At 34.1% G+C, this 12,087-nt stretch overlaps 1 protein-coding gene across 13 annotated transcripts in view; it reads left to right on the top strand.

The window, feature by feature from the left end:
- NCOA3 (nuclear receptor coactivator 3) overlaps nt 1-12,087 on the top strand; it is a 77,057-nt gene that overhangs the window by 37,355 nt on the left and 27,615 nt on the right. Inside the window, exon 1 of one of the 13 annotated variants that reach the window (XM_071759945.1) lies at nt 8,873-8,940. The exons of the other annotated variants lie outside the window; for them this stretch is intronic. The gene's annotated coding sequence lies outside the window, so the exon portion shown is untranslated. Of the gene's footprint in view, nt 1-8,872; nt 8,941-12,087 lie in introns of those variants that run through there. 13 annotated transcript variants of the gene reach the window in all.

Here is a 12,087-nt window from a genome sequence, read left to right as displayed (position 1 = left end):
TTCGAATACAGTACAAAAACTTCTCTCTGAAAAAAATTAAAAAGATGTTGATACATTTACTTTCTTTGAAGAAATTGTCTGGTAGGCATTTTGATATATTTGTATCCAGTTAATGTGCATTGGCCAAATAATGGGAATGTTCTGCTTGATTTAGATGTTCTAAAAATTGTGATTGTGTTGAAATGTTCAGAACTCTATATGTAATTGTTCCTGCTTAATAATCCTAATAATCTCTCTAGAAGAAATTGTTATTTCATATTTGACAGATTTTCTGCTGGTCTACACAGTTTGCTTGTCTATTTTTAGGCTTAGTTGCTTGATACCTCAGTAACTCAGTGCAGTGCTGAACAGATCACATTGGTCTGATTTCAGGTAACCTGAAACTGTAGGTGACTCCTAGAGGTAAAATGGATGAGTGATTGTAGGTGGCCCCTAAAGATAAAATGGATGGGTGTGATTGTGATGGTTGTAATTTTCATTGCCAGTCAGTGGTGTAAGGTACATTCCTTTCTCCTCACAAATGTTCTTACTAAATACTTCATACTAATGTTCATGCCAAACACTCTACTTCTACATTGAAGTAATTTCAAATCACTTATGAAAGAATTTCTTTTTAAAAAAAAATATCTAAATTACTAAATTTAATCTAAGGTCTCAAGTCAGTATGGAATTCAGCCTTTATTAGATGAGTTTGTTACAACATGTAGATTCAAGATGGGTTTTAAAAATCAGTTGATCTCAAAAGAGACAGATTTGGTTAACTGTATTTTCTGTGTTGTTTTGATGCATCCCACCATGTACATGTACTCAAGAAAACTAATATTTTTGTGTATATAGGCACATCTTTATTGAGGAAAGTTGGTTTGCATTCTTTATTGATGTATTTTGGGTTACTTTGCTGGAAACCCAGCTTTTGAGCTGTGATGTTACTCCTGTGATTCTGTGCAAAACTCAGGTTAGTGTTGTAAATGAGTGAATGTCACAAATAGTGTACTGCAGCATTTGCAGTGTATTCTCTCCTGGGCTGCTTAAGTATTCTTAGATAGCTTTTCTGTTTTCAAATATTCCAGAGATACATTTGTTCACTTGCCATCAATCTAGAAAAGGAAATGAGGTGATTGGCACACAGGTATTTGTTGAATATACAAATTTTTGTGTTTACCCACATGGTAAAATGTATCAGTGTTACTATGACACTATTTTTAGACTTCTGCCTTATAGTGGCTGAACGTTCCTGACTGAACATTTGTGCTAATTTATCAGATATTAAGGTGTTTTAACTCCAGTTAGTTTGTTATAAGATAGGTGTAATGTAGAAATAGTGTTTTATTGGTATAATAATGCTAGTAAGTCGTCTAGTGCAAACAAGTCTGTAGTTTTGAATTTTACAGATCCTTTCTGTGCATAGTTTTGCACAATGCACTGATGGTCAAGTGTTTCTCTTTGTTCATTCTCTAAGATACATATTTTTACTAGACTAATATGCTTATTTTTGTTCATGACCTAAATAACATTAATGCATTTTTTCTTGAAGCAATTTTGCCATTTACAAGTCACAGATATTGTATGTTTAAATATTTTTCATGTTAAAATACTTTGCAGTTAATATATGAAGGAAAAAACAATTGTTTTGTCTTCGTATTTATAAGTCTCTGTTGAAGGCTGCAGTATTGCCAGTTTTTTCCAAAACTCATTATATTTGTTTTTTTTTCTTCAAACCCCAACTGTGACAGTGACGTGACTAGCAAAGCATATCATTTCTCATTTAAGAAGAAAACCAGTATTTCATTCCCCCAGCAATGTAAAATAAAATTTGAAAATATGGACAGTTTATGCTGAAATCTGACTAGAAAAAATGTAGAAGATGCAGAAGCAAGGAGGTTAAATCTTTTTTTTTTTTTTTTTTTTTTTTTTTTTTTTTATGAGAGAAATGTGGTTTTCAATTATACATAGTTGTAAAGGGAAAAAAACAACTGAAATTAAAAAACTGAGTTGCCCAATTCAAGGTTTAACTGAACTGTCTTCACTCTTCCTTTTTCATTGACTTCTGGCTCATAAATGGTTGAAGTTTTGAATTTTAGAAAATATTAGATGTGCAGAATTACAGTGCCATGTTTATTCCACTCATTTTTCTTGGACTAATCAATTACTAGGGAAGCTTTCTGGTAAAGCTCTGTCCTCAAACCCTAGAAAGTCACATTTCATACTAGCAAAGGAGTATCTTTACAAGTTCCCTGAGTGAAATAATATGTGTGTGTGTGTATATATATATATTCTTACAGCTTTTAGCAGGTTTAAAAAGACAAGAAACACTGCATTGGTCTGAAGTCACTTTGGTTCTGTGCAACTTTGTTTTTTTCCTCCAGTAAGCTTTCCCAGTTCAGAAGTCATGCCATGATGGATGATTTTCTATTCCTGGTGACCAATTAACACCTCATGTGTCTGTTTGGTTTAATTCTTCCTCTATAATTCTTTAAAATTAATTTTTATTTTCCAACCAGTTTGCTACACTGAAATGCTGGAAGCTGGAATCTCTCTTGTATCTTCGGTGGTCAAGGCCAACACAAAGATTTTCAGAGCTATGGCTTTTCTTCTCACAGTGCCCATTTTCTGCCTTTGCCATGGAGAGGTCTGCTGTCTCTCTAGCTGACTTCCTGCTCCTGATGTGTTGTTTAAATATCTTGTTATTATCAGTTGGAGTTCAGTGCAAGGCACTCTTCTCATTCTTTTTTTAGTCTCGTATTTCCTGTTTACAATTTACCATGTTCTCTGGGTGTTTCAGTTCTTCCCCTGTAGATGAGCTTTCTCCTTCTTAAACGCTAACCTTTTCCTTGTGGTATCCCCCTTAACTTTGTTACAGAGCCATAAAAGTATTTTTTGATGTTTTTGTTCTCTGCTCAAAAGTGGTGTGTAGGTGTAGCAGCTATTATCCAGAATTCGTTTGAAAGCCTGCTTTTTTTTTTTTTTTTTCCTTCTCTCCTCCTCTCTAGTCATCACGGTACAGTCATACAGTGACAGTGTAATCACTTCTCCATCTTGAGGGCTGGGAATGTGGTGATGTCCTCACATATCACTAGAGATGTGAAAATTAATGTTCCCCAGTGCTTCTGAGGTGCATATTGTTTTTTAAACACAAGTAACTTTATAGAGAATAACACCATCTTATTTGTGTTCTTATTTGTGTACACAAGCATTAACTCATTGATGTGCTGAGTTCCTCACCCCCACTAAAGGTATTTAAGATATTTGGTTTCCATACTTTGAATCTGAGCTACAAGCAGTGTGAACAAATACCAAAACATAATGTGCTAGAAAATTCAGAATATATGTGTCATGCATTCTGTATGTCTTTGTTTAATGTGGAAAAATGTTTTGGCAGAATTCTAACTGGTTTTGAAAATTAAATCTTGATTCGTATAATGTAATTCAAGACTTTTAAGCTGGGAGTTTTCAGTGATTGTCTTACTTGCTTAGTCCCTTTAGGGTGCCAATGTGTCTTCCTAGTAAAAAACTCATATTAAAAATGAAGCCTAAGATTTGAAAGGTCTTTCTGAACTTACAGTAGATGTATTCAGAGCTGATTAATTCAATTTCAAGTGATAGTAATCATGTTGGTTAAAGAATCACTAAACACCATGTCAAATTTGGAAATAAATTTTGAAAGTTTTCTGAGTTTTAATCAGTGAGATCTAGTAAGAATTTGATTTGATTTGTTTTGTTTTTTTGTTTTCTTTAAATTTCTGATCTAATTCTGTGGTGGCCAGGCAATAATGTTTTTTGAGGTCCAAAGAAATGCTAGGTTTTGTTCCATGGATTTGCCCTTTTGTTTTATTGCTTTTAGGAAATGTGCCCATCATACCTCTCTCTGTTTGAGTCTGTTACATGACTTCTGCCTGATTCTTGTTAAAACTGAATACAGCTAAGAAATCCATCGAGAAAGAAGGCTGATTTAGTTGTGCCACATATGTTTCTTTACTGCATTTTATAGAATTATTCACATCTCAGGATCCAAACAAAAAGGGGTTGCTAGCTTTCCTCCCCCACACCCTCCATTATGGCTGTATGAGGCTCCTATTGTCTCCATTCACACTGAGATGTCACAGATGTGTGGGCTCTTCTGGGCTCTTTTCTCTCTTGCAGCTCTAATGACCGCTACTCCTTTGATTCCTTTCTCAGGCAAATTGGCATGGGCTATACAAAAAGAAATTTAGGTCACAAATAATCTTAAAATTATTCTACTTGAGGGAGAGCAAGGTTTTGCTGACTGCTTATTTGTGTACCAGAAATTTAGGGCAAAATATGGCAAAATTAGTTTCACCCAACAAAAACTATTTAGTCATCTGTGAATTCACTGACTGAAAAATATGAAATATAAGTGTGCAATTGAAAGAATTTTAAAGCTGTATTTATTGTTTTCTTTTAGATTAAAAGCAGGTGTGTCCACCTGTACTGTTAACTAGGAGCATTAGGAATGACAATTTAAAAGAAATGCTTTTAATGTATTTTAATTGCAGAATTAATATAGATATGTTTGTTCTATTCTGAGATTAGGTACCCCCATACCAGATTCCCTGTCAGAGCAGTGAATTGATGTTTGTATCTCTGAGCATGAATGTAGCTTTCTTTCAAGTACTTGGAATCTCATGTGTGTTCTGACTCTTGGCTCTATACACTGAGGTGTCCTGGTAGGCAATTTGTATTTGCTTATATTATTAGTTGCACAGATATGCAGTTGGTTGTGTTGAGCAGGCAGTAACAGTGGTCTAGTTAATATGAATTATTCTTCTATAAGGATTTTTTTTTTTCAAACACGCTCCTCAGATATGTTATTTGTGTGTAGAAAAAGCAGGTGTTTATAGAAACAGGAAACTATTTTGTGCTTTCCATTACATCACTGAACTGTTCTACCAACACTCTTTTATGGCTGGCTACTTTATTTTCCAGTTACAACTAATATTGTGTTAAAAATATACTAGCAGGTCACATTCTTCATCAGTTCTGTAGGCTGGGTTTTGTCTGTTGCACAGTCCTATTATTTAACTTAAAGATCACCCAAAAGCTAAAAGATCGACAGATATAGCATCATTTCTAGTTGTTTCACACATTGCTGTTATTAAATCTAAACATCTTAAGTGATTTAAGGTGCTTCTCATTGTTGTCTTTGTTGTTATTTTGCCATACCAGGATACTGTTCCCTTGTATTTTTCTGCTCTTTGAAGTATTGTGTATTTCAGCTGTCTGCAAATACATGACAGGAGGCCACACAACTTGTGGAGCTCTTTTAAAGATGTTGATCATTCCTTCTGTCCATTACTGGAGGCCTGGAGTAGTGTGAGATGGTATATTTTGTTGAACTGGCTTTTGAGCATTTAGGAGAATGGAAAGAAGTTACTCTGAGGATGTTTTAGATGGCTTGTATCCCAGCTTGCCTGCTGCAGTCCCAGAGCACCACTGAGAAGGCTAATTTCTCTCTATTAATTTATTTGGGCCTAATTCTGCTACTAATACTATTGTAAAAAAGACTGGAACCAGAATATTTAATGAATCATGATACTGTGCCATTTTCTTCGTATTTGTAATATGGAAGTCTTGAGAGACTGGAGTTTTCTCAAGGTTAACACTGGAAACTAATTTGTTAATTGTGTAACAAATTGTATTCTTATAAATGTGGAGCAAAAGATTGTCTAGACATTAATATAAAAATTAATGAAATTGCCACCCTGAATTGCATATTTTGCAGACCTAATTTTGTGTTATTTCAATCAAAGCTTTTTAGTTGTCAGAATCAAAGAGGCTCTTTCTATTGATGGCCAGGACATTGCAGTAAATTTGGAAGTTAATCTGATGTATTAAATGTTCAGGCAATTTCACTATAGAAGCCTTTATGCCCAGCGTAAGAACTTGACTCTCTTGGTCAGTTTGGCTGGAAATGGTATTTTTTTGTATCATCCACCCAACAAGAGGTAAGCTCTGTTGGAAGTTTGCAGTATCTGCTGGGAAGGTCTATAAGAGTGAAGAAACAATTCTATTTTGCTGTTCCCCAGTACTTAAAGGCAAAACATGATAGAGCTGTGTGGAAATACAAACATCAAGACTGTTCTTTTCAAGTATTTGAAGTTTCCAGCTGTTGATAAACTTTTGTGCTGCTTAATAATTTGTGATTATTCAAGTGCTAGAAAATGGTAGATGAAGTGAACAGGCTGATAGGCTGAATGTATGGCAGGATGATTAATGACAGTGGTATATAAAGCACTTGAGCATCAGCTAGATCACATCTGATCTCCCAAGATGAACAGTTGCCTGAAGTAGAATGGGGGAAACAAAAGTATGATTAGAGCATTACAAAAATTCTAGATTGCTTATAGCTTTTAATTGAGAGACTTGCTTTTTAATTGAGGCTTGCTTTTTAAGTATGCAAATAGAAAGAGAATAGTTAGAATGTTTCTTCAGCTGTGCAATTGTGATTTAAAAATATTTTTGCTCTGCAACTTTACAGTTGAAAGTGTTTACTTCTTCAAATATGCAGTTTTCTTAAAACCAATCTCCTTATAAACTGAGCTGTGAATGCTTTTGATTTGCAAAAGATTCAAAGACTAAATTGAAAATACTTGGAATAAACATCCATGGCTAATAATAACTGTGAAAAAAGCAACAAATTCATTTGGTTTTAATGTTTTTCTGAGTATTACTGCTAGAAGTTAAAAAGCTGCTGGCACCTACTTGATAGCAATCACGTGTCAGAAACTGATAGTGTTTCATTCTGTCAAAACCAGCTGTTTTTCCCCTTTGTCTGAAGGCATTTTGATATTGTTAAGTGATTTAGCTCCAAATGTAAAAGGACTTCTGTCTCTAAATTTAATCTTGCAATGGACAGGCTTTTACAAGAAAGTTTCTAATATTTATATAATATAAATTATTTATATTTACAGTTGCTAATAATATATAAAAATATATGTGAACTTATTCAGGGTCTAAGGAAGTAAAATGGACTTGCTGATGGCACATGCAGAGCTTCAGGAAAGGGGATAGTCTTTTTGATAACTTGGAGAGGGATCATGTGTATTGACTGAATCAAACTCAAACTAAAATCAAAGTTTAGTTGACTACATATTTCTTTTTTACCAAGGACATCCTGTGTACTCTGTACTAGTGAAGTGTCAGATTTTGCATAGCTACCTCAAAGAAAATGATAGGTCTTGCTGTTTGTTGGTAAGTTGCAGATTGAATTCTTGCTATATTAAAACTGTGGGAAGTTGCTTCTTCCCTTTTAAGGGAAAACTACATCCTTAGTCATAGTAAAATTAAGGTAACAGCTCTCCTATCTTTATCTGATCATGTAGGAAAATATCTCCATCATTCACTTCTGATGCCTATTGTATTGTGTAAGAAAAAAACCAGCCCATATTTATGTGTGATTTTGTTCCCATATAGTATAAATCTCCAAATTTTATATGTTGTGCCATGAATCCTATCTAATATCTGCTAGTAGTTATCACTTTCTTTTTGCATTTGGTATGATTGTTACTTAGTTTCTATCAATCATCCCTTTGCATCGGACTTTTTCATTGTAATGGCAGTGATTGAAATTTGGTATGAAAAGATAATCACATTATCATAAGGCATAACAGTAAATTTTTAAAAAGAATTTGAGTGATGCATTGATAAGGCGTAAGTCAGACTTTCATCACTGAAATTAATATGTCTGCTTAAAAGCAGAACTAAATTTAGAAGTGATTGAAAATAAGTAAATAATGTTTTCAGATTTATATGGTTAAACTGCTAGTTTAATGTTTTAAGGCTCTTAGTTGATGTCCTTTTCTAATTTAGAGAGATTTTACACTTTAGACTAATCTATAAATAAATTAGGCTTATGTAGCTCAATTCTAAAAAATCATGTGAATTAACTCAAACTTTATCCCTAATTAAGCTGACATTGTAATATATAGAGATGCATTGTACAGCTTGCAGTCTTCTTACTAGCCTGTGGATTATGTCATGAGTCAAATGGCATGCATTCACCTATGCAGTAGTTGTATAGAGAGCTGGAAAGTGACTCTTCAATACTCTTGGGACTTCTGTGAGCTCTGGCAAGGGTATTTGGTCTTGTCAATGGAATACTTCTATTATAAATATAATTTTTTAGGATTTTATAACTGTTAGAATAGTAGAGGGGTTTGTGCACTGGTCATAGTACAATCTCTTTCCATACTACTCAGTGTTTTTGGCAAGGAGGATGGAAATAAATGTTTTCCACTTTTAGAACTTCATTAAATATTAATATAAAACCTAAGTAGACCATATGTATTTCAGTCAGCTACTGAGCCTGAGTTTCTTCTGCTCTTTAACTATCTGGAGGTGCAGAAAAGAATGGTGGTGTTCTATGGTTTCTTACTAGATAAGTATTCCCAGGTCCCATTATAACATCCCAGAAATCACATGCTGTTTCTTTCATTTGTGATACTTGAGGTAAGGATTTTTTTATTTCTACATATATTTATTAATTTTAAAATAATTCTTTAAAAAAAAAATCTGTTTACTAACTGTTCCAGATCCAGGTCTGTAAGGAGTTCCCTGTGTTAAAAAACTTTCTATATATATTCTAAAAACATTCATCTGTTGCCATCAGCTATTTTGAAAGCCCAAATTACCTCTTGTAGTACAGTGGTTTGGAAATCAGTCAAGACTGAAGGCTACTTTCAGTATTTTTTGGCCTGCTCACCAATTCTTATTGCCAGAGTCATGCAAATAGGTAGTATGGGTGAAGCATACCCAATTGCCTTTTACTTATGAGAGCCCTATCCTAACAAACACATCTAGCCAAATAAATTTGATACCTTTTCACAGCTGGCTTCTGAGTCTAGAATGTGACTCACATTTCTTTGGACCTGTGATGAGATGCAGTAACCACTTTACCACACTGCTTTGTGCAGAACCTGACAGGTGAGAAATTTTTACAAGCGTTCTGCAGCATATGGCAAAGACTAATTTTTTTACAACAGAGTTCACTGGAGCCCCCCCTTCTCTCTTCATACATTTTTTTTGTTATAACAGGGTGCTAGATCTATTGCTGTGACTAGCAAACAGGGATGTATAGGAAACAAATTAACAAATAATGACATTCCAAAAATAGAGCGCATGCATTATTTATTAGAGAAACAGGAGATGCACTCCAAGTGTGTTTCACCTCTGACCATCCTTTAACTGCAAGTATCCTGTCATTTTAATATATGCAAAGTGAACAAGGCTCAAGTTAATTGTCATGTCTGAAAAATAGCCCAGGAGTGCATAGTGCTTACTAAACACTGCAGGGGAACCGGTAAATGAAACCTGACAAGACTGAAAAATTATTAATGTCCCTAAGATGGAACATACAGTATAAAAAGGATGTGTGCTGAGTTTAGGATTATTTAGCATGTTGCAACAAGGTGTGTTTCACTGGCTACCAGATTATAGATGGCAACTTTTTTTTCTTCTTTAGCTGACAGCTCTGATTCATTGAAGTCTCTGTCTGACTCATTTATTATCTAGAAAATGACCTTTTTGGCAGAGAGGGTGGGGAAAAAAGAGAGTGAGCAAATACCAATGTTTTGGAGTAGTGTTTTCTTACTTATTGTACTGATAAAAATGTAAGATTAAGATAAAGATGAGTCAATACAATTGACAATATAATTTGCTGTTTGCTTCACAATGTAAGTATAGCTGATTTAATCTTAAAAAGACTTTTTAGTATAAAATAATTACAGTACACCAAGACCTCTTTATTAACTCCCTGCACTTGAATCTTATTATCTGTTCCAGTAGTTTTTTACATTGTTCTTTTAGAGCCACAAAGCTGTAGTTAAGGTTCATTTTTTATCTGCAGTGCTTTTCTGTTCCCCATGAGTTTTAAAATTATGTTGGTTTTATGTACTCTAGTTTGAAGTGTAGTGTATTGTATTTGATTTCTTTTTCAACAAGAGTGTTAATTATCTCTGAATCATTTAAGGAGGTTTTACAGCTATAGTCTTTTTTATGTCTTCTTGCAAAAAATAGCTGTTGTATTTACCATATCTAGCACATCTGACTATGAATATGTATGTATATATTTAACCTTTATAAAGTGTATCTTTAGCTCTCTCTCAGAATTGTTGTCTTTGTCACAGGCAACACTATGGCTTGTTACTTAGCCATCCCATCTAAACTCTGATGTAATTTTTTTTGACATGTTTTAAGAATTGGATCAAAACGTGGACTGTATGTACACTTAAATTTAGTAGCTGGGCTATTCCGGGTGCTTAGCTTCTACATGGTGTAAGCTGAGTGTCTTTGTAGCTCATTCTGAAAGAGGGGAAATCAGTCAAAGGTCTGGTTGAGCAGTTTTTAGACAGGAAGCAGTATGCTCATGTGTTGAAAGTGGTAGTGGTGTGGTGAGAGCTGATGGAGAAGCTGGCTGCTCAGCCCCAAATGCCCAGCTTTCTGGAAGAATACTGGCTCTGAGACTAGAAATCACTTACTGCACGACTGTGCTTTGATACAAGCACTGTAATAATCTAAACTCATTCATGTGAGTGAGGCAGAACAGGAAATTATATTGAAATAAAATATTTTTTGTGTTTAAAATGTTGACTGTTCTCTCTACTCAGAAAGGAAGCAGGAGGAATAAGAAAGTTGAGTGGTCAACTTTCAGTATGTAACTCAGGGCTTTCATTAGTGGGAAAAGACCAAATATTATAAAAGGAGATATTTTATTTTTTGATTTAAACGCAAGATGATAACAATGTAGTGACTTACTGTTTATAGTAGTAGTACATAAGGTCTAATTTACTTATGAAATATGCCAAGATTTTACTGTAGCATATTTGGTGGTGTGTTAACTTTTTGGTTTACTGGGTAGGGTTTTGATGAAAAAAAAAAAACCAAAACAACAAAACAAAACCCAACAAAAACCTGCTTCAGGTTATTTTAATTTCAATGTGGTCTGTAGAACAGAATTTAGAATATCTGTCTATGTTGCCTTGCCAGTTGACAGTTCTTATTGGGTGGTCCTCTGCAGTATTAGGCCAGACCAAATGAAGGCAAATACTACTCTAGATGTTTTTCTAACCCTTCAGATTACTCAGAAGGTTATCTTTTTTAGTTACTTTACTGCAATACTTCTTTTAAAAGTTGTATTCCATCTTCTGTTTAATCAGCTCAGATGTTGACATCTATGGAATGAATACTTACTTGAGAGGAATATAAAGTGAATATTAAAAAAATAATTAAAATAGCATTAAAGTTTTCATGTGGTCTTCAACTGTCTGCATTTTCAGAGTTCTTTTACTTGCTGCTTACCTTTCCTGTCACACAGAATCCTTTTGATACTTGTGTCTTGACTCTCTGCCTTTATATGACTTTTATGCTGTTCATTTCTCCTGCACAGGTCAAATTCTCAGTGAGAGTTCTGTTTGTGATTGTGTTAAACTGCTTCTGTTCTTGCACAGGCATACTCACTCACCTCACTCATTGTGCTGTTGTAGAAATTTGAGGAAAAAAACCTGCACATCAAACTGTACAGTGAATGTAATTTATGCCTTTACCTTCTAATTGATAATTCCTGTTCATATAAATAAAACTACAATCAGTATTGTCAAAGGGACAGTTAAAGCAGCAGTGAATGCAAATGCAACCAGTCGATATGAAAAAATTCAGTTTAATTGCTTAAGAAATTAGTTACTTGACTAAAACTCTTGCCTATTAAGTAGTCTGGGTAGAAGTATCAATTTTGGAACTCTTGATTTTGGTTAGGGCTATGGTGCATGCTTACATGTGAATATCTCATAAATCTTTCCCAAGAGCAATTTATTTTTATTTAATTTGAACAGCCTCTGTTTTACATTGTGCTTTAAGCAGTTTTCAATCACACAGCTGTTGTTTAAAAGTATTGCTAAGTTACTGTAATTTTCTGTAGAAACCCAGAATCTCACTAATTGGTATACTTAATCATACCTTGTAAAAAATGCACAAAAATATGGATTGATCATTCCTAGAATTTAATAAAAAAACAAAATAATAGAAACCTGAGAGTTCATGGCTCTGAAAGCAGTTTGCTGTTCTCATATAATAGTT

The sequence above is a fragment of the Heliangelus exortis genome, chromosome 16, assembly GCF_036169615.1.
Source record: "Heliangelus exortis chromosome 16, bHelExo1.hap1, whole genome shotgun sequence".
NCBI lineage: Eukaryota > Metazoa > Chordata > Aves > Apodiformes > Trochilidae > Heliangelus > Heliangelus exortis.
This window is presented reverse-complemented; position numbering and strand designations above follow the sequence as displayed.